Source organism: Pinus tabuliformis, chromosome X, assembly GCF_031772625.1.
Source record: "Pinus tabuliformis cultivar Carrire ecotype Pingquan chromosome X, CPIR1, whole genome shotgun sequence".
Lineage (NCBI taxonomy): Eukaryota > Viridiplantae > Streptophyta > Pinopsida > Pinales > Pinaceae > Pinus > Pinus tabuliformis.
In genome coordinates, this window is record NC_142308.1 from 239968906 (window position 1) to 239992547 (window position 23642).

At 32.9% G+C, this 23642-nt stretch overlaps 1 long non-coding RNA gene across 1 annotated transcript; it reads right to left on the reverse strand.

The window, feature by feature from the left end:
* Positions 1-22209: 22209 nt before the first annotated feature.
* On the reverse strand, positions 22210-23220 carry LOC149139250 (uncharacterized). The gene is made up of 2 exons (XR_016264904.1): positions 22929-23220; positions 22210-22635 (listed from the first exon to the last, which is right to left on the reverse strand). It is a non-coding gene; the product is annotated as an uncharacterized LOC149139250 (long non-coding RNA).
* Between the last annotated feature and the right edge of the window lie 422 nt (positions 23221-23642).

A 23642-nucleotide genomic window follows, 5' to 3' on the forward strand; every position in this document is an offset into this window, starting at 1 on the left:
ACGTACATATATGGAAGATATTCACATATAAGAAAGTTACGCATATATATGCACAATTTTTATATATGGAAGTTGCACATATAAAAGACGTGCATATACGGAAGATATGGACATATCATAAATTTACGCATATATGGAATATATGCGCATAAATGGAAGTTGCACATATAGGGTAGATACACATATACAAAAGATGGGCATATATGAAAAATATGCGCATATATTGCGTATACACACAATTTCCGCATATGGAATTTGCGTATATATGGTAGATGCACATACATAAAAGACGTGAATATACAGAAGATATGCATAAATAAGAAAGTTATGTATATACGGAAGATATGCACATATCTTCCGTATATGCACAATTTTCATATATGCACAATTTCTGTATATGGAATTTGTGCATATACGAAATTTATGTATATACGGAAGATATGCACATATCTTTCGTATATGCACAATTTCCATATATGTGCAATTTCCGTATATGGAATTTGCATATATACCTGGAAAATATGTGCATATAGAAAAATTTCGCATATATAAAATATATGCGCATATTTTCCGTATATGCACAATTTCCGTATATGCACAATTTCCGTATATGAAAAATTTCCATATATGGAAGTTGCACATGTACGGTAGATGCACATACATAAAATATGTACATATATGGAAGATATGCATATATAAGAAAGTTATGCATATACAGAAGATATGCACATATCTTCCGTATATGCACAATTTCCATATATGCGCAATTTTTGTATATGGAAGTTGTGCATATACAGTAGATGCACATATATAAAAGACGTGCATACACAAAAGATATGCACATATAAGAAATTTACGCATATACGGAAGATATGTGCATATACGGAAGTTGTGCATATACGGTAGATGCACATATATGAAAGATATGCACATATATTGCGTATATGCACAATTTCCATATATGCGCAATTTCTATATATGGAATTTGCGCATATACGAAATTTATGTATATACGGAAGAGATGCACATATCTTCCGTATATGCACAATTTCCATATATGCACAATTTTTGTATATGGAATTTGTGCATATATGATGCAGATACATAAACGACATGCATATACGGAAGATATGCACATATAAGAAAGTTATGGATATACCGAAGATATGCGCATATCTTCCGTATATGCACAATTTCTATATATGGAATTTGCACATATATGATGCAGATACATAAAAGATGTGTATATACAAAAGATATGCACATATAAGAAAGTCACAGATATATAGAAGATATGCGCATATCTTCCATATATGCACAATTTCCATATATGCACAAAAATGCAGTCTCTATATAGGCGCAACCTTTGTATATACACATCTTCTATATATACGCAACTTCCGTACCCAAAGGCATTATCTGCTAATTTTAATAATATTTCAAGCCCACTAAGTCGAGTTTTACGAAGTTTTACTCTGTTAAAATATGTTTGTAATATTAAATGAAAATCAACCCCCTAACTGCCACGGCCTCTCCTACGCCGATACGATTGCGATTTGGTCTCGATTCCTTTGCGATCCTTTTCTAAATTCAAAGCTCATGTAATCCCTGTATATCCGATATGAAGCTCTGTCCTCCCTATTCGGTCTCCCCACACCTGATCACTCCTACGTTCCTTTAATCCTCTGCTCTGTCTCCAATTTTCAAATTTTTCCCCTGTTCATTCTGTAGCATAAATACAACAGCAAGACATGGATGTGACAACAAGTCAGAAAACGACGCAACAGGAAGGAAACAAAATACTTATGGCTAGCTCAAACTTTTCCAGAATAACATGCAAGGCTTTAATCTCTCAAATTTTCAATTCTCCAAAGAGCATATTATTGTCCACAAATTGCTGGTGTGTCACCGAGAGATCAGTTTTAGGGATCTTTTTCCTTTTATGTGACCCTCTCACTTTGCCTCTTGAAGAAAAAGGACCAAGTCTTCTATTGTGATAATAAGTAAGAATGGGGATAAGGAAGCACCTTACCTCAAGCCTTGGATGGAGTGGAATTTCCTTGAGGAAGATCTGTTGAGAATAATAAAAAAAAGGGGTTATTACCATGGATCTAGTCCATCATATCTACCCTTAAGAAAATACAATGATTGCGAGCATCTGAAAGAGGAATTGCTAATTTAAGTGATCATATGTTTTAGATAAGTCCAATTTCATCAACATCCCTAGCCTTCGTCAAGATTTCAAAGAGTGAGGTATTTCATGAGCCGAGATTATGCCATCAAGGATTTGTTGCCCCACAATAAAGTTTGTTTGTTTAGACCTAATTATGATGGATGGATCTACAAAGTGGTTGGTTCCAGATGGATCTACAAAGTGAATGTAACAACCTTGGTGAAAATTCCATGTAATAAATGCTAAAAACAATAGCCACGGATGAATGGAACACTTATTCCAAGATGAATGTTGGGAAAGACATCCTATGGGTGTTCATTTCGTTGTTGATAGCTAGGGAAATTGTTAAAGGAAGTGACATGAGAAAACAATGGTTCATGGCGATTCTCAGATAAGTAAGATATCCCTACACTTAACTTTGTTGTTTACACCTGTAGGTTACATGTCGATGATATGTTTTATGAAATTCCTGTCATGGTTAGTAGGGGTATGGTTAAGGCATTGATCAAATATTTACTTTTACATCATTGTTTCCCTATACTTTACCTAATTATGAGCTTTCATTCCATTCTGGGAAGTGGCATGGGCTTTGGGCCTAAAAAAGTGGTTCAAATCTCGGAGTTGCTAGCACATAATTGGTCAGTTTCATCCATGGTTGCTGGCATGCAGGCCTATGAGAGTGACTGTAGGTCTCTAGCCGCTCCCTTGCCCATAGCATGAGAGCGACTGAACCTTAAATTATCAAGAACAACAGTGGGACCTTGGAACAAGTTGTCTGAGTGGTTGACTTGTCTCTCGAGGGTTCTGTTGATGGTGTTGGATGGCTATGTGTGATATTCTGTTGATTCCACTTCCTTAAGGTCACCTAGGAGATTGAATCTAATCATAGTAGCCTCTCATCTCATGTTTACCCTGGATGGCACAATAACTTGGGTGGATGTGGGAGGAGGGTTTTACAGTGAAGCATGCAGCTCATGGGAGCATCAAAAAGTACAAGGCTAGATTTGTGGCCAAAGGATTCTCTCAGTTAGAGGGAGTGGACTATGAAGAAAAATTTTCTCCAATTGCAAGATATTCCTCCATCAAAACCATTCTAACATTGGATGCGCAAATGAGCTACAAGATCCATTATATGGATGTGAAAACCACCTTTCTCAATGGTGTTGTTGAGGAAGAAATTTAGATATAGTAGCCAAAGGGATTTGAGACATATGACCAGGAGACACATGTGTAGACTCAGGAGAGCCTTGTATGGTATCAAACGGGCACCTCGAGCATGGTACACTCAGATCGACACACATCCCAATGGATTGGGCTTCACCAAAAGTATGTCAAACATCAATTACAAAGACCTCTTATTGGAACTTCTGACCCACAAATAGCAAAGTATTTCATTCAGATCAGAGATTTGAATCTGAAAACTATATAAAGCTAAACATTCAGAAATCCAATTATTAATTATGCTTATAACTATAAAAAAAAATTGGTGAATAATTGGTTGTTGTGAATAGGATGAAGTGGCTTAGAATTGTAGAAAAATATCTTTTAATGCCAATATTTGAAGAGGGAAAGTTCTTCACTGGATTTTTTGATATTATTGGGGATGATCTCATTAAAGTAGTTAAGGGATATATACAATTCAATAAGATGTATAATGCATTTAAATCCATCTTTATAGCTTTGGTTCCCAAGATTTATTCCCCCCACTCTTTTGATGAACTAAAGTCAATTTCTTTATGTAATAGTATATTAAAAAAAATTACAAAACACATTCCTAATAGACAGAAGTTGGTTCTATCCCAACATATTTCAAAGGTGAAATTTTCTTTCTTGGAAGGAAGGCAGGTCCATGAGGCCATAGGGGTAGTGCATGAGGGCCTCCATATTCTTAAAAATAAGAAGCTAAAAGGAATGGTCCTCAAAATCGACTTATATAAGGCATATGATAGGGTTAGTTGGGTTTACATCAGAATGCTTCTAATACATATGGGTTTTGAGGTAAGGTTCATCAATTGGATCATGTGTTGTATAACCTCAAATTCCTTTATGGTGCTTATCAATATATTCACCTTTGATTTTTTTTCATGCTGAAAGAGGTCTCTGTCGAGGTTGTCAGTTGTCTCCTTAATTATTTCTTCTGGTTGTGGAAGGACTAAGTAGATTATTAGTTGAGGTGAAGAGGAGTGGATAGCTAAAATGTGTTTTAGTAACAGAGATCTGACCATTACGCATTTATTTTTTGTTGACAACATTCTATTGTTCAACAATGGATCAAGGAGGGATCTAGCCTTGATAAAATCAGCTATATCTCTGTATGAAAAAGCAACATGTATATTGGTAAATTTGCAGAAATCATCCTTCTCTACAGTGGGTCTATCCATAGATGAGCTTTCCAATTCCCAAAATCTCTTCCCTTTTTAATCAAATATCATTGAAGGAGGGCTCAAATATTTGGGTTTTTATCTAAAAACCAACAGCTATAGAAAGGTCTATTAGCATTGTTTGTTAGCAAATATTGGAAAAAGGCTCAAGGTGTGGAGCTTCATGTGGTTGTCTAAAGCAGAAAGTTTGGTGCTTATCAAATCTGTCTTAGAAGCGATATCGGTTTTCTAGATATCTTTAGCATGGATTCCAAAATTAATCCTAATTTATATTTGCAAAGCTTGTTGTAGGTTTCTATGGTTGGGTTCAAAATATAGCAAAGTTGTCCAATGGGTTAAATGGGAGAAAAAATAAATTCCAAAGAAACGAGGCCACTGGGATCTAAAAAATATGGTGTCTTTTTCCAAAGAATTAGACGCCAAGGTAGGATGGATATTGATATCCAAGGAAATTTTATGGACTGATGTGGTCTAAGGAAAGTAAACATTCCCTTTTTCCATCTAAGATTGGATCAAATCCATAAACAAACACAAGCCAAATGTTTCACTTGTGTGGAAAGTTTTTATTGAGTCTTTTGGTGTGATTGAACATGGTTTAACATGGAAGGTTAGCTTGGGTGAACAAGTTAGAATTGGTCAAGATGCTTGGGTCAGTTGTGGGAGAATTTCATGCTACCACAATAGTTAGTAGCTTTCCTAAATAAAAATGGACATATAACTATAAATCAAGGGCGGACTCGAACATAATGTCTATTTGAGCATAGGCTTGGATGGACACAAATCAATTAAATTTTCCACTTGTTTGGATTAGGTTGTGGTAAAATTACGCTACTTCTTTGAATGCATCCCATGTTAAATTAAGCGCTAGGGAAGATATTTTTCATTGGGTCCATTCTTTCCAAGGGGAATATACAACCAACAAAGATTATCTTTATATTATGGAAGACAAAGAGCTTGATGAGTTAGCTTGGCAGTGGAAGAAGTTATGGAGGCTCACTTTTATGGTGAAATCATGACTCTTTCAATGATGTATTCTTGAAAAGAAACTCCCCACAGGTGAATAAGAATAAATTAATTATCCCACCAATATGAATTCATTCTTGGTTCTAAACTCAAGCCAAGACCCGCTAGTGAAAGACACTAATAATGTCCCATAATGCTTAAATATATGATGGCAACACAACATTTGTTATGGTAAGAACATATTTATATACAATATAGCAATTCCTTGATCTAGGTGGATAGAGATTTTTGTAGTCACTGCGGAGTGTGAAGGAGGTGATTGATAGTTTACATGGAAACCCCTTTATCTTTCCCTAATTTCATCCATGTCATTCTTGCACCACTGGAACATTATAATCCTTAGCTTATATATGGTATCGATAAACATCTATATGAGAACACATTACCACTAACTCTAAGGAAGCAATATGATTAAGAAAAAATGATTATTTATAGAAACTTGGACAAACCTAGGAAATTCGAGGAAGAGGGCTTCCTTGGGGAATCTTATCATGATACATGGTTGTGTCGGCCAGGAAAATGAAGAGTACAAGCAAAGTGTTAATGGTGGATATATTGAATCACCATTGCCAACTGGGGTCCTCACTAGGTCTTCTACTTCTTGGTCATTTCCACTATTCACCTTACTAAGTTTGATTTTATTTCTAAGAGGCCTTCAAGAAATTTCTAATGAAGTTTACATATTCATGGCATATCTTACACTTGAATGGGAATTAGTCATAGTCTACCTCTTAAATACAACTCCAATTGTTAAGACTGGGTTGGATTGTCTTTGATAAAAAAAATTCAAGGTCCACTTCTTCACATAGTCTTACACAAGAAAGCATCCCTTCTTTCAATTCTTACTTATCAATGCATTTCCTTAAGGTATTTACAATTTTTAAAGTTTCATCATTCAAACAATGAAGAAGGAGATGTAGGAGATTAACCCATACAGGAACAACAAAAGAAATACCGTTTTCTAGGCTAAAATTAGGGATTCATTTATTCAAATAGAGCATCAAAAGTATACAACATGGGTAATCCTTGGATGAAGAATTAAATTATGCATCCAATGAGTGATCCTACTCAAAATTTGAGTAAAATCATAGGGAGATAAGTTTAAAATACAAGTTGAAAAAGTAGCTTTTTTATTTTTCCCTCTAAAATTTTGATGATGTAATCTAATCTTATTTTATTATTTCCATTATTATTTTATAACATTTCTTAGGAGGTCTATTTTAAGCCTCAAAATTTCTCTAATGAACTCATCAAGTATAACACCTCCATATTCAATACTTTTATTTCTATGGGGGAACATATTTAACATATCTCTCCTTCATATATGTTTGATACGAACAAAGTTCATTATCACACATATTCAAAATATCTAAAATACGAGAATATCCATCATAGGATAAGTAATATTTATAAATCAATGCTTTGAGTACAAAAGTGATATGGTTGAATAAAATGATGGACCTCATATAAATATTAGATGGAAGTGCCCTTTCATAAAGAGTTTTATCTTTTGAGACATGCCCTTTCATAGTTATGAATTATTATTATTATTATTATTTATATTATTTATTATTTGAATTATTCCATATTCATGTTCATAACATTTCCTTCCCCTTGAGAAATGCTTTGTCTTCAAACCTTACAGATGGAAAGGTGTGTTATCTTTTTCTTTGTCTTGTAACATATTTGCATATTTCCGAATTCTTAGAGATTTCATCTTCGATGATACAAGATAATATGAAATTCTAATCATGGTACATAATTTTCATACTATGAAATGGTATAACCATCCAAAATCAATCTTTTGTGCAACGTTGCACTTATAGGCTTCCAAAGATGGATTGTCATCATAACACTTAATTGTGTTGACATTGCTATTCTTAGAAATGTAACTCAATTGTTTTTGTCTTGAGTGTTATGGATTTGTTGAATGGTTGAGATATTTTCTCTTTTTTTTGGGTGTCAATAAGGATTTCTTGTGTCCTGATTTTATTTTATTGTACTTGTGGAATTTTCCTTACTTTTTTGGCATATGATCTTCTTTGTATATTTATGTTGCTAGTTTGATTACTAGATCTTCTCTTAGAATTTATGTAGTTTGAACTACAACATCCAAGTATGAATTGACTACAATTGGATTCAAATTTAATTGAGATATGAAATTAATAACATCTATATTTGTTCCCTTTTCTTCAACTTGAATTTCCACATCTGAATATTTTGATACTTCCTTCTTGATAAATTGTTGTCCTTTGTTTTCCAACAACTTAATTTTCATAAGTAATTTTTCACTGTGATCCTTGAAGCAAGAAATTTCTTTATTTTTCTCCATGATAATTTTTTCAACCTATTTTTGCACATTTTGCATTGATCTTTCATTTCTTAAAGAATTACTTTCGAGATATTTTTTGTGTCTTCTATTGTTACTAAATCTAGCTCTAATGTAATGTCATGTAGTATTGTCCATGGGGGCTTAGATAGACGATGATAGAGTGCACTGTTAAGGCACTCCTAGATGTTAAATCATTGGTTCAATTCCCCGCCCTATTTGGGTGTTATTCTTGGACATGTCTATGATGTAGGCTCACCAATGCCAAACTTACAAAAAAAAATTGTCGTGTAGTGTTATTTTTTTCTTTTTGTAGAAAAATGTCAAAAAATTCTTCTTCATATTTAAGATGAAGGACTTTAGTAATTCCATCCAGGGTGAACAAAGAATAATGTCACCTTGATCACTTCATAGGGATCTAATAGTGATTTGCAATATAAATTTATATCCCCAATGTTTAATTATAAATAAATTATGTTTTCCTAGTGATCTAATTTTTCAATTATATTTGACTCTGGAATCACCAATTGTTTAGCGAATATGGGGCTTCTATAATTATTATTTTTAGCCAGATCCATAGAAATAATAATATATTTTCTTGCAAGAGTCACCTTAATTCTAAATAGCATTGAAGCATAGCAATATGAAGTTTTTGAAAATCTTCCTTATAGACTCCAATTCAAATGGTGCTCTAGATATGAAGTTTATGTATTCTTTCGTAATGAATGAATGTAAAAAGTGTGAAAGACTTTCTTCTCCAATATTCCTTTTAATTTAAACTTAATTTATTCCAATATCACAATACAATGGTCTGATAATTTCACAGAAGGGTCTTATTCAATTGGCATCTGATATTTCACAAAAAATTATAGTGATTTTCTGAAACAATGATCATATTTATTGTGATGTTGGCAGGGCTAAATGCATTTCTTACAGTCTTAAGGGGATATCTCCAATATGAGGTCCCAATTATTCTTCACATCATTTGGGATGAGTCTCGTAAGGTTTCTTGGCCTGCCTGCCATCTTATGCTTTTGTGAATGTTCAATTTTGGACAGATGAGATACGAAAGGGAAACACAAACTAATTTCCTTGATGGAATGTAATAAAAATAAACTTTAATGATTATACTTTAAATGAATTTGTACAAATAATTCTACAACAAATTTATAATAAGCGTGAATTTTGAAGAAAGAGTGATGGAAACCTCTTATTAAGACACATGACAGCTAAAATATACTAAATATTAATTTTGAAACAATTTACAATCAACAACCATCATAAACAAATACAAAAATCAACAAGAAGTTCTTGGAATATTAAGAGCTTACAACTAACGAAATAGTTCATGAACCAACCACAAATATACAACAATCATATATTATCAAACATAAATGAAGAAAAGTCTTATAGCAATACATAACACAAGATAGAAAATCATTGCCATGCCCCTTCAAGCTTCTAATTATTAGAGATGAACTTTCAATGCCATGTCACAAACTATCTTCAAGAATCCCAATAGTGGGAGTGCATAAAGTTGAAACTAGTCCTCAAGGTTATTACAAGCTTCTCCCTTTAAAAAAAAATTACACAAAGAGCCTCAAAAACTAAGAACCCCATCTCCTTACTAGAGGTTTATATTTATATAAAATGAGGTGATTGTTCACGTTCCATGACTTCTCACCTTTCCTCTTGTCTAATTTCTAATTTACTTTATGTTCTAATTTTGTTTCATTAAAATTCCAAAATAATCTTTTGAATGAAATAAACACCTAACATGAGATCGACCCCGAAATTAGCAAGGCTTATAATCCTTGGGTCATATGAGTGTGCCAAGCCTTATAATCTACTGCAATATATAAAAAAAATCTTGAAATTAAACCTTGATTGATGACTTTGTAGTCACACGTATTAGGCACCATTGTCTTTAGGTCAGCTTAGATTCTATGAAAGAATGAAGTGAGAATTGTGTGCAGCTTAATGGGCTCCACCAGGTGTTGTTCAAATGCCTCTTTGGTCAGCTTTGTAAATGTTTCGATGAGTGTTGATCGTTGTGTGATAATCATTTCATATATTTCTTGTTCTATATCTTGCTCAAACCTCACCTCTCCTTAGGATCTGATGGATACTAACTTGTGATATTTTATTAGCTTTCTCATCATGATGTGATATTGTTGGTAGTATTCATAGTTTTCATCACATCTTTTTCAAGCTTCTCTTGAGCTAGGATGGAAAGCCTGAGTTTAGCTTAATCTCTTTCCCAACTTAGTTCATCTTTTCTTGACATTGCCTCTAGTGAATTAGGGTTTTTTTAATCCATGCATGCATTATATAAATGGCTAAAAAAATTTCCTTGAGCTGCACACATTTTGAATCAAGATGAGTATGACAGCCATATTTTGGAGTTTCCCAAGCTCCTCATATAGTTTCTTCACTATGTCTTCTAATGATTGTGCTCTTACAATATTTGTTGTAAGAGATTGAGGTAGATAAAGCTTGATTTTCTTTCCATAACTTTTTGATTTCATGATGTTCTTTATTCAAGGTCTTATCTTGTTATTTTACCTTTTCCATTAAATATTCAATATTTCTTTTTGTTGTTGAGGAAAAGGTTGTCCTAGCTGAGACTATGGCCAAGGAATTTTCTAAAATGTTAGACACTATGTTTCTCTCCATGGTTATTGAGATGGGTTTTGTTAGCTCTCAAGCTAAATACTTCTCCTTTCATGGAAAATCCGATTGGTTTTCATGTCAAAGCATAAAATTACCAAGTTCATAACCTGATTATCATCACTTATAGTGATTTCCATCTCCCTAATCAAAAAATGGCCTCTTATTAATGGTGTGTCATTTGAGGTTGTCAGATCAATATTCATTCTAGGTAAACCAATAGTTCTTGTGTTTTGAGCCTATTATTCTTGTTGCTCTTTTAACCTTGCCTCATTTAGGCTTTTTTTTCCATTATTTCACTTTAAAGACACTCTTATTGCTTTTGTTTCTTTTCTTTTTCCTCCTTTTGTAATCTTTCTCTTTTTTCCCTTACCTTTTGTTTTTCCTCCTCCTCCTCTTTTTTTATCTCTTTATTTATTTAACTTTAGATCTTCTTTTAATGTTTTTCCTTTTCTTTCTTAACAAATTCTTTTTTTCTACCCTTTTTATGTATCTTTCTTATCCTCCACATCCTTTCCTTTAGAAGATTCTCCTGTTGTAGGATTGGATCCATTCATGTTTCTCAGGGATTCTACAACATTGTAGTAGTTTTTTATTCGTTCTTTGTCTTTCTTGGTTTTTGACTAGTAATACCATTCACATTTACATTTGGAACAATGTGTTAATACCATTCCCCTTGGGTCATATCTATGGAAGTCCAGTCTCCAAACTTGAATAAATCTAGGTTAGTAGCTTATGCCTGTGTTTCCTTATAGTTTTTATACTGTACATCCCTACCTAAAAGGGATATGTAGGCCATGGTTCCTTTTTCAATCATGTCAGCATACCATTGACACCTATAGCCATTTGACATGCAATTTCTTGTAAAATTATCTTGTCGATCATGAATAATGGGAGATGGTGTGGAGGTTTCCATAACCCAAAAACTCTAATATGCATCGACTCTAGTGGGGTGAACAATTCATCAACTTCATGTAATACTTCCTTAGCATAATCTCACATACATGGTGAATCATAATCAAATAGGATATGGATAGTGAGAATTTCAAGGATGGAAATTTAACTTGAAGTTTAAAAACTTTGGAAAATCTTACTAGTCCTTGATATATAAACTATAAAATGTTTGGCGATATTTTTGTAAAATAATTGAATTTCTAATGATTTTATATAGTCTCTAAAAAAACATTCCAATTTTTACTGTAGATTCCTATTTTATAATATAAGATTTGGGCAAAATAATATTTAAAAAAAATGGACATTGGTGAATCTTTTTTTTTTTTAATAAACATGGAAAATTAGCCCACGTGCCAATATTAGCCCCTAAAATTTTCCTAGATATGTAACAATGGTGAATGAAGCCCTCCACCATATTTGTATATGATGTTGTATGCTAGCTATCCCATAACTCCTTGTAGTAAATATGCACAAGTCGAATGTCTGAAGTGAGAGCCCATCCCCACCCTATCACCTCAAACTCACAACTAACACATATGCCATCAAGTAGGTAGGAAGCTACGTGGAATTTTGGTTGCTTCCCTTCTACTATATTTTGAACATTTATTACATTGGATTAGATGGATGTGGAAATAATCTCATCCTAATTGAAGTTGGCCCCATCATCTGAGCATGTATACACAAGTGGAACCAAGCTCTCCTCGAAGAAATTTGTTGTTGCCACACCATTTAGTCTACAACACATAACCATGATCATCTGATATGCTCTTCTAAGTGACTTTGTTTTACATATCATGTTTTGTCTACTTCTAAACTTGTTGGGGTATTACCACCAAATCCTTCAGATATCTTTGTTGTTTACATTAAACTTGTTGTAACTAGCTACTAAGAATGTGATTGGGTGTTTTGGCAACTTGTAGTATTCATCTATCCAAGGATAAGTAAGTGCAACAAATTCATTTCCATGACTACCTATGATGGTCATCTATTTAATATCAATGCACTTGCCTATCCACTCTATAGTCTCACCACATGGAAACGTTGTTGGGTGAGAAGCCACTTTATATAAACATGATTTTATGACATTTTGAGACACATTGATGTCCTCCTCCCCATTGGGATATTATCTCCTAGTAAACAGTTTATAGAATTCATACCATTCTAGAGAAATGGATTTATCAATATAGCACTTTTGTATCAGCATAAGTGGGCACTAATGTGATGGGACTTTCTTCGAAATCTACCTGAATAGGTTCTTTTATAGGTCTTCTCTTGGGAGTAGTCATCTCTTCAGATGATGATATAATGAAGAACTACAAATCAATTGAACCTAGAAGATCAAAGATATTCATTAGAACAGATGAACTAGAAAGCTCTGTTTTCTACGTTTGCTGCAGCTCCGTGCTATGGCCCAAGAGTCGCCCTGCACTTCACCCAATTTCAGACTTTGTGTGCAATGTAAAAAAGAAGTATAGTCTGAGGCTAAGAGATGTGTTTTTGCACTAATCAATATTGCGATTTGATATGACTTAGTAATGTGCCATAGTGTCGATGTATGGCAACTCAACTATGAAATACATCACAAAATAATATCACATGCAAAGCGAAACAATTGTGTCATAGAGAAACACTTAAGCCTAGACTAACAAACCAATATGTTATGTGATGCAGGGATGGATTATGGTGTGATTGTGTATCACATTGCAAAATTTCATGGCATGATGAGTAAAGGGTTTTCACTGTAGCGCAATATTAAAAATTAGATTGATAAACAAAATTGTGATGCGACATGCAAAGAGGTGTGACACTTCAATATGAAACGTGATGTGTGCTACACAAAATGGTAATGCAACGATGTGATGTGAAATCACAATGCGCCAACAAGGGGAAATAAAAAGTGGCTACATGTTGGAGATTGTAATAATATTGATTTATATATGTATATATGTGGAAGGTGAAGGTTGGACATACGAATGATCACATGAAAATAGGGTAACACTTATGGTTTACTAACAAAACATATGCAAGAGAAGCATGTGCAATACCTACTTGCAACATGGCATGGGTGGGTATGATTGTTAAAACTCCAAGTGATGCAACACAAGATGGAACGGCAAGGATATGCTACCAATCGACATGGTGCAAGAGAGAAAGGAAGGATTAAAATGACATAACATGGTGAAAATGAAATGGAAGGGGGTGATATACGTTGTTATTCCACTATGGAAAGTGCATGGAAGGGGGTGGTATACAAAATGAATTGCAACAAAAAATTGTGATGCATGATTGTGATGTGATGGAATGCACGATTGCGATGTGCCATTCAATTTTTCAAATTTTCTATGTTAACACCTTCCCATTTATTATAGCTCAAGGGTATGAAGAATGGTATTAGGGTCTAGGTTACATAAATTTCTTATATTTTTGGATGAGGCGACCCTAAATTTGGCTCTTGTAAAAAAAAATATAGCCTGGTTGTTATAGCTACTACAACACCTTCTTGATGAATTTTTGTCCTTTGTTTCCAACAACTTATTTTCATTATTAATTTACATGAGTAATTTTTCACTGTGGTCCCTGAAGTAAGAAATATCTTTATTTTTGTCTGCGATAGTTTTTCCAACTTCTTTTTGCATATTTTGCATTAATTTTTTGTTTTCTTGAAGAGTTACTTTTGAGATATTTTTTATGTCCTCTAGTGTTATTGAATGTAGCTCTAATGTAATGTCCATGGGGGCTTCACTATGGGAGAAATACCATACCACATGCATACATATTGGGGATATATATTGAGGAAAAAATGACATAATATATTGGGGGATATATAAAGGTAAAGGATTTTTATATTAGCAAGCATAAAAAAGGGAGCTCAAAGTTAAGGAAAAATTATAAAGGGGTATAAAAAATGTTAACGAAAAAATGCATACCTACAATATCTAGTGAAAATAGTGGTTTTTTTAGTTTGGGAAGGTGTATTGGTTTTGTATTGGTAGGGGGTTAAATAATGTGATTTTTAGAGGTATTTTCCAATATGTAGTCAAATTAAGGGTATTTCTTAGTATGCCACGAACGCACGTGATCTGTCAAAGGCTCATTCAATGAAGCCCCCGTGGTAATGTGTTGTAGTTTTATTTTATTTTTCTTTTTGTAGAAAAATCTAAAAAACTTCTTCATATTTAAGATGGACTCTAGTGATTCCATTGAGGGTGAACCCAAAATAATGTCTCCCTGATTGTTTATAGGGATCTAATAGAAATTTTTGATAAAAATGTATAATGCCTAATGTTTAATTGCAAATCAATTATCTCATATTGTTTTGTGTCCTAGTGATCTATTTTTTCAATTATATTTGACTTGGGAATCACCAATTATTTAGTGAATTCAAGGCTTATATAATTATTATTTTAACTTGGAACCAGAGAAATAATCATAGCTTTTCTGCGAGAATCACCTTAATTCTAAATAGCACAAAGGCATAACAATATGAAGTTTTTGAAATTCTTCCTTTCTCCCCAATTATAGACTCCATTTTGTTTTTTGTTAATAATTTAGATCAAAAGATGCTCTAGATATGAATTTTATGTATTCTTTCGTAGTGAGTGAATATACAAAGTGTGAAAGACTCACTTCTTCAAGATTCATTTTAATTTAAACTTAATGTATTCCAATATCTAATGTTTGACAAAAAATGATAATGATTTTCTAAAATTTGTTGTGATGTTGACAACTATCATATTTTATAAAACCTCTTATGTTTGACAAAAAATAATAATGATTTTCTAAAATTTGTTGTGATGTTGACAACTATCGTATTTTATAAAACCCCATATATATATATATAATTTCCTTGAGATTTTAAATATATATCCACTTACACATCTTTAATTCTTTGATAATTTCCTTCACATAAAATGTTAAAATTGATCTTTCACATAAAGAGAGATTTGTATATCTTTTGCTTTTCTTTACCTTGTTAAGAGAAAAATAGAGGTAAAATAATTTTACACTATTATTTTAAAAACAAATCATAATACATATTTTTTATTATTTTTTATTAAACCTAAATTTCATACTTACAATCATTAAACTTTCATAAAATTTAAAACATTCCTATGATCATCATATACTCATGAACACTTATCCTTCATAAAATCTAAAACATGCTCGAAAACAAATATGTCAAGTTTAGTTAATATTGAAGTTGAAAATGATGAGTTCTTATCCATTACTCATCTCTCGAAATTACATATAAACTTTGTTAAATATACTTATTTGCATTTCTTTATCCACATAAAGAAGCGATTAGTTGTAAATCTAGCCTTTGAAATTTTTTATTTGTAAATCTAGTCTATAAAATTTTCCAAAAGAGTATTTGTGGTGAGCACCTTGCAGAATGCCTCATATTCAATACCCTAATTTCTCACGAAAAGTGGGTTTGAAAATAAAGAAATGAATAATTGGGTTCTTTTTATTAACCCCTAAAGTAAGAGAATATTGAATCTTTTAAGAAATTCCATATAAGTTCTCATTATAAATACTAGATACCAATTGATCATTGGATTTCAAATATAATCATAACAATTATCGGATTTCAAATATAATAATAACAATTTAACAATTTATGAGAGTTTCACATGGAGGAAATCTTTTTTGGAATACCCTTCATTTTGTCCTACTTATTTTGATTTCAAGAACCATACTTATCGTGAACAAAATACATAATCAAGGTAAAGTATATTGTGTTAGTATACACTGAAATAACAAAACAGTTCCATTTTTTAGCACACAATTATTGAGTGCTATTTTACAAGATTGTTTCAGGTGAGACATAGTTGCATATTTATTTTGTAAAAGAAATTTAATGGAATTAAAGATGATATAGATAGGAATTTGCAATTTAGTTCATAAAGATTTAATTGTTTTGTTTAAAAGTGTAATGTAATAAATTAAGTAATGTTTTTCGGTAAAAATCACATAAGAGAAATTTTTGGATAACGCGTTTCTAACTAACAAGTGTGGTGGTTCATCACTTAACAAGTGTGATTCGAAACGTGTCAAAAATTTCTCTTATGTAATTTCTACCAAAACACGTTACTTAATTCATTATGAATCACAGAAACTTGAATACAAAAATATAATATAAATTAAGATATTTTTTAATAACAAATATTTATTAAAAATATATATATATATATATATATATATATATATATATATATATAATTTTTAAATTAAAAAATGATAAATAATAATTATTAAAATTATATAATTAAATTATTTTTTGCCTGTTTTAAATATAAATTTTATTTATAATTATGAGTGGATTGTGATTTTTTATCATTTAAAATATATTTTTCATAACATAAATAGATCTAATATTTTTTTTAAGAACACTTGTATCATAAAAATTATGACTCAAACTTATAATTAAAAAAATATTTCCTAGATTTCAAATACAATGGCTTAGAAAATATGCCAAAAATTTCCAGATCAGCCAATACAATGGCTTAGAAAATATGCCAAAAATTTCCAGATCAGCCATTTGTATAAAGAATTACACTTTGATCGATAATTATACCAAATTTCAGTAATAATTATTCAAAAATCCAAAAAAAAAACCAATTATTTAAATCTACACATTTTTTTTAAACAAAAATTACCAGACGTTCACACAATTTGGTACCAAGAGCCAATAAGGCATAATCAATTTATCTTTCCAGGAAAAGTAACTGAGATCCATCCATTTCTAAATTTCCCAATCCGAACCCTTCACCAAAAAATAGAAGCGGGGCATTGGTAATAGTGGCGCTCTGCTCTGTTTCGTGCCGTTTCTATGGATGTTTTCGATGGTCTTTTTCTGCAGGCAGATGTGGATGATTGAGGCAGTGTTTCTTCTTCTGTTTCTCGTCTAATTCGGGTGGAGAGTTTTGAGGGGGCAGGGAAGGAGTGGCTACTTTTGCTGCTCTCTTCCTCATTTCGTGCCTCTCTCTTCGTTTTGGGCGGACAGATCTAGCGCTGGTTGCTCTCATTTTCTATCCTCATATGCTTGTCTACTTGGTGCATTGGTGTCTCTTCTGCACCTTATAGATGGGTTGCTTTGTTTTTTCTGGGGCAAATACTGGCCTTTTGGGGCTCTATTTGGGATCTGTTAAACAGATTTTATGGGGTTTATTCCTTTATCTGCTGCCCTGTCAAAGGGCATTTCTGGATACTTCTTTTAGAGTATTTTTTGTAAGTGGCTCGGTCCACATTTCTGCATATGCTTCTTGCATTTGCAATATGTAATCTTCTTTTATGAATATATCATGTTTTTTCTTCCTGAAAAAAAACTCTCAATTAAATTAACCCCAACAAATACATCGAAAACTGTACTTTAAATTAACCCCAACAAATACATCGAAAACTGTACTTTCTTAAATGCGCCGAGCCTTCAAGTGAGCAGAACCGGCTCTGCAATCCATACAGTAAAACGAATGCAAAAATCGCAGGGCAGATACTAAAATGAGGCCGGTCTGTAAAACCCATTCTGCAGCTCTGCCGAGCATTCCAATATTCTCAAACAATACAATCAAATCCCTACCTCAGCCGTGCCATAGCAAGATTCCAGGCAATCAAATCCCTACCTCAGCCGTGGCAGAGCAAGATTCCATGCAATCTTCCCGTTCGCTTCAAACCCACAAATCCGCCATTAAAATTATTTATAGTACTTGAATTAGTAGCAGTTTCACGGTAGTCTTTCGGTAGCTTAATTGATTATGGCTATAAAAATGATATGATATGTAAGAGGAGATTCAAGATTCAAATTTCTATGGCTAAAAGTTTAAAGTTCAAATCTGATCAAATCTCTATAGCTATAAAAATAATACGTTATGTGCGAGAAGAGTTCAAATCTCATGGCTATAAAAATAATTTGTTATGTGCAAAGAAATTCAAAGCTCAAATCCCATATACATGTGCCTACTAAAAATACAATAACCACCTAAAGAAATACAATGGTAGCGATTGAAAAATATAAAACCAGCCCCAGCCAATTCCTCTGCATAAAGTCTGACTGCTCAAACCTTATTCACCGTTCTTGATCCTGCCCAATAACAGAGAACCAATACTGAAACAGAAAAACAATACAAAAATTGCAAACCCGCTGTAAATCGACTCAACTGAAGTCATCTTGAGAGGCTTCGACGTCGAGAGGACATTGAGGACAGTGAGACTGAATGCAGTGGCAAAAGGAGCATCCCAAAAACTCAACCAGAAGGAGAATCACAACCTGTGCAACGCCCATTTCTGTAAAAGATAAAGCTACAGAGCCTTTCCCCCCTCCTCGTCCCCCTTATAGAAAAGGAAACGAGGGGGTGCCTTGAAGGTCCGTTGAAGGTTCCAGAAAGGCTTAAATGCCTCTGACCCATCTTTGTCGTCGCTACTGGTTTACAAGTTCAAATTTCAAATTTTGGCAGGGCGGGTTTACAAGTTCAAAGTTCAAATTCGTAAACCAAATTTCAAATTTTGGCAGGGCGGGTTTACAAGTTGAAAGTTCAAATTTCGAATTTGAATGTGAATATAAATAAATGGTATTAATGCATACAATACTGATTCCACCTGATACATCATTTCGTATACAGTATTTATCATCAATCGAGCTCGCGTCTTGTGTTTCGTATGAAGACATTTCATGGCCATCAATATCAGAAGAATTTATGGGCCTATGTTACCCATGCCTCCGCGTTTCAATGACCATCAATACAAACAGCGAGATGGATGATCATGAACAGCTCCATCACTATTAACCAGAAAGTGTTCTCCTGGAAATTACGTATACAGATTGACGGGTAAATAGATGTTAGAGTCTTCCCGTGTACCGATGTCCTTAGAGGGTGTATTAATAATGAGTCTATAGAGGTGGAAATACGGCTTGCCATTGCCGACGGTAGCCATATCTCTTCAGCGGCCATCACATCGGCCCACCTCGGCAGCGGCTCCATTTACCGGTACGTTCCGTCCATCATCCAACACCCTTCCCAATCATTCTCCTACAGCACCCGCCGCCGGCTCCTTTCGGATCCCCATTGCGCGGACTTCAGTGCGAGCACCGCCTCCATCCAAGGTCTAAGTGAAATTAAAAACTGATGACGTTTGAAAATCTGGGAGTTGCCGTTGGTTTTTTCATTTCTGCATTTCAGATTGAAGAGGATCTCAATTTAGGTAAGGATCTTGCACTTTTGAAGAAACATGGCATTTTTTTTAATACAAATAAAAAAAATAGAAAATATGACATAGTATTAGGGCACTTTTCAACACAAGCTTGTTGCTTTATAAATCCCTCTATAAATCCCTCTAAGTGGTTTTATATATATATTTTTGGAAGAATATCTAATTCTTCGGGTTATATAAAACAAAATCAAATTTTCTGCTGCTTTTTCTGGTTAATTATTTTAGGTTTTATTAGTTTATATTTTGGATTTATTATTTTAGGTTTTTTACAGTTAAAGTAATTAGGTTTTATTTTTTTTGGTAGTTTTAATTTTGGATTATTTTGAGATTTAAAAAATATTATATTTTATTATCTTAGGTTTATTAAAAATTAGGTTCAACCAAATTAATATATTAAATATATTGAGTTAATTTGTATGACTCATTTGTGTTAATATTTTTTTAAAGAAAATTTTAAAATAAAATCTAAATTTAGACCAAACTGTGTCATTATAAATTCAAATAAACTGTATATTAACCACATTTATAAATGTTATTGTGCTAGTTATAAAATCAATCATCTTATAAATCATGAAAATTATTTTTCACATATTATTTTCAAGCTATAAATCTTCTTTAGTAAGTTTTCTATCATCTAAAAATTAATCTCAAACATAATTCAATTGTCAACATTGCCCTTTACATCTTAAAAGTTGTTATGGAAATACATCTTATAATTATTCATAGTTGTCCACATTCCCCTTGCAATTTTAAGACATCCCATGCAAAATACCTCTTAAATTTAAAAAATTATTATAGAACCAATTGTCTTTAGTCAAGATGATTATCACCACTCATTAATCGTTAATATGATAGGAGTTTCCATTAAAACGATGTTGGAAATTTAACATAAAAAAATTGATTATATAATCAATATTGTTCTAAGTGAAAAAACATTATTTTTAAACATTATTTCTAAGTTAAGAATTTTATGCTATTATTTGAAATTTAATGTTAATTATTATTATTCATAATTGTCCCGTATAATATGAGTTGCAAAGTAATATAAAGTGGTAAGAAGGGAGGGTTACTCTATGGTTTAGAGGAGGACAATGTGTTCAACAATTCATGAGGTCTTTGCTCATATGACAAATAATCAAGTAGAGATATATGATCTCTACCGGGGACTTTTGTAAACCAAAGAAGATCAAGTGGATACACGAGTTTTGTTAACCAAAGAAGATCAAGTGGATATAATTAAGTAATGGGAGATTCACTCCTAATATTACAAAGGCTCCTTCCCAAAAGAGAAATTTATGGAAAACATCATGAAAAGAATCCTAAAAATTTCTGAAGATATCCCATCCAAAGCATATTTCCAGGTAATAAGAGACTTCAATATAGAAATAAACAAGTATGCTAACTAGGGTTGTAAACTGAAGATAGTTTGCTAACTAGGAGTGTAAATTGAAAATAGGTGAATTAAAATTTAACGGCCAAACCAGACTTGCTATAATACATTAATAATGGATGAAGTCTACTAAAACATTCCCTAATAATATTATGTGTTGCAAATTTAGTGTTTTGTTGAAACTGTTTTGTAAAATATACACTTAAAAAATCTGTCATTTTATTAGTCATATAAAAAATCATATATTCTTATTAGAAAAAAAAAAGAACAATTAAATTTTTTTAATAAATTAACTCCAATTCTTAATATATTTAATATAAGCAAATAAAATTATATAATACAAATAAAATTTTCCCATTAAAAGAACTAAAAATTTCCAGAATCGTATCGTTCTAATTGTAACAAATACCATGCAAATCCATAGTAAATTTTGAAACATAAAAACATGCTAAATTTTAAACATATATCCCGAAAAAACATAACGATTATTTAAAGATTATTATAAATACGTGACCATGTCAAAATCATTCACTATCAACTAACTCACCTTCAACATGAACAATTATTTTTTTACAACACATACAATCCCCTAAATCTTAGTTTATAATAAGCCTGATATCATTTAAAATTGTATCTCAACTGATTTGTTCATAGTTGTCTCTAAATTCAAACCAACACCGCTACCGTCCTAATTTCGAGACATCAAATACAAAACATGCAAAATAATTTTAAGACATCTATACAAAACATAATTAACATAAAACTACAGTTATTCTTATTCCTGGATAAGATCACGAGACATGGAGATTATTATGAATACAAAACGACATTCACTGTCAACTAACCCACCATGAGAATGAACAACAATCCCTTGGTTTGTTCATAGTTGTCTCTTAATTTAAACAAACATCGCCACCGTGCTAATTTTGAGACATCCAATACAAAACATGCAAAATAAACTCAAGACATCTATACAAAACATAATTAACATAAAACTACAGTTATTCTTATTCCTGGATAAGATCACGAGACATGGAGATTATTATGAATACAAAACGACATTAACTGTCAACAAACCCACCATGAGAATGAACAACAATCCCAACCATCCCTTGGTTTGGCCTCAGTGGAATGGAAAGTGCTCAAGTGTGTAAAAGCTATACAAGTACGCCTTGACAATCCAATTCCCACAAGCGACTCTACACCAGAGCCTCGATCGCACATACGAAGCATTTACACAATCTCCTTTCTTCTATCAATTTCCAACATCACTTCCTCTTCACTCGGTTCCTTTTTCTTCCTCCTCTTTGCCTCCGGCCATCTCATATCACAATATCGACAACCTCTGTTGGCGTTCAGATCCCTCATCAGTGTCGTTCATCCCGAGTCCATGGCAGATTGGGATGTAGCTGCGTCCTTGTGAAGCTGAAGTGGCGTGACCTCTAGAATCCCTTATCCAGTGGACAGAGTGTCTAGGCTTTAAAGTCGCATCAACGAATCTGCAGGGCTATAGATCGAGAGGAGGAAACTACACAGTAAAATAATTATTTGATATGGTCGGTTGTTCGTTAAATTGCATTGATTCTATTGCTATTTCTCGAAGTTATATGATTAAATTCACTCAAAAGCGCCGAGAAAAGATATGCTAATCTCAAACATGAATGACTTACAATTCCTAAATTATAATTAACATGAATGACTTACAATTCCTAAATTATAATTCTAACCTGACTGACAATTCCTTCTTAGATTTAACTTGTATATAAGCTACCTAAAACTAAAAAATTGTATATAAACTACCTAAAACTAAAAACTTTTGACTGTAAGTTGGTGTAATTATTTCCAACATCTTTCTTCCTCTGCTGCAAGATCCTGGGGTTTCGCCAAATGACAGTCATACTCCAATCTCCATGGACTCAGAAGGAACAACGATGATGAGGGAACCGGAATCCAACAGTGATTGTTGAATATCGTGATATGAGTGAACGAGGGACAAAGAAGAGGAAGAGAACAATCTACAGAGAGTATCTGATTGCTGATATATATATAGAGATGAGAAAAACCTCGTCATTTTTCCTCCGGGTGGATCACTTTCGTCCGGCATTTCATACGTACCGATGACAAGCACCGCCTCACTAACCGCCTATGCTTAACTTTTCAATGAATAAATACTCTCCAGTAAGAGGCGGCCACGGCGATATTCAATTAATATCAACAAATAATGTTCATTAAGAGGCGGCCAGAGCGATATGCCATTAAATTCAATATAATGTTTAGTCAGAAGGCGGCCTCATGCGCATCCTCTGGAAATCAAATATTAGCTCCAAATTTTTTCGTGGCATTGAACGAATAAACTCTGTTTAGGAGGAAGGCGGTCGGAGCGGTATAAAATATTGGCCGTAGATTGAAGCATATTCTCGAAATAAATTCAAGAATTTTACTGATCAAACTTCTTGTGATGCTCAAGATAAGAGTGATATGACCTAACAGGAGAAAAGGATAGGAGTGAGAAAA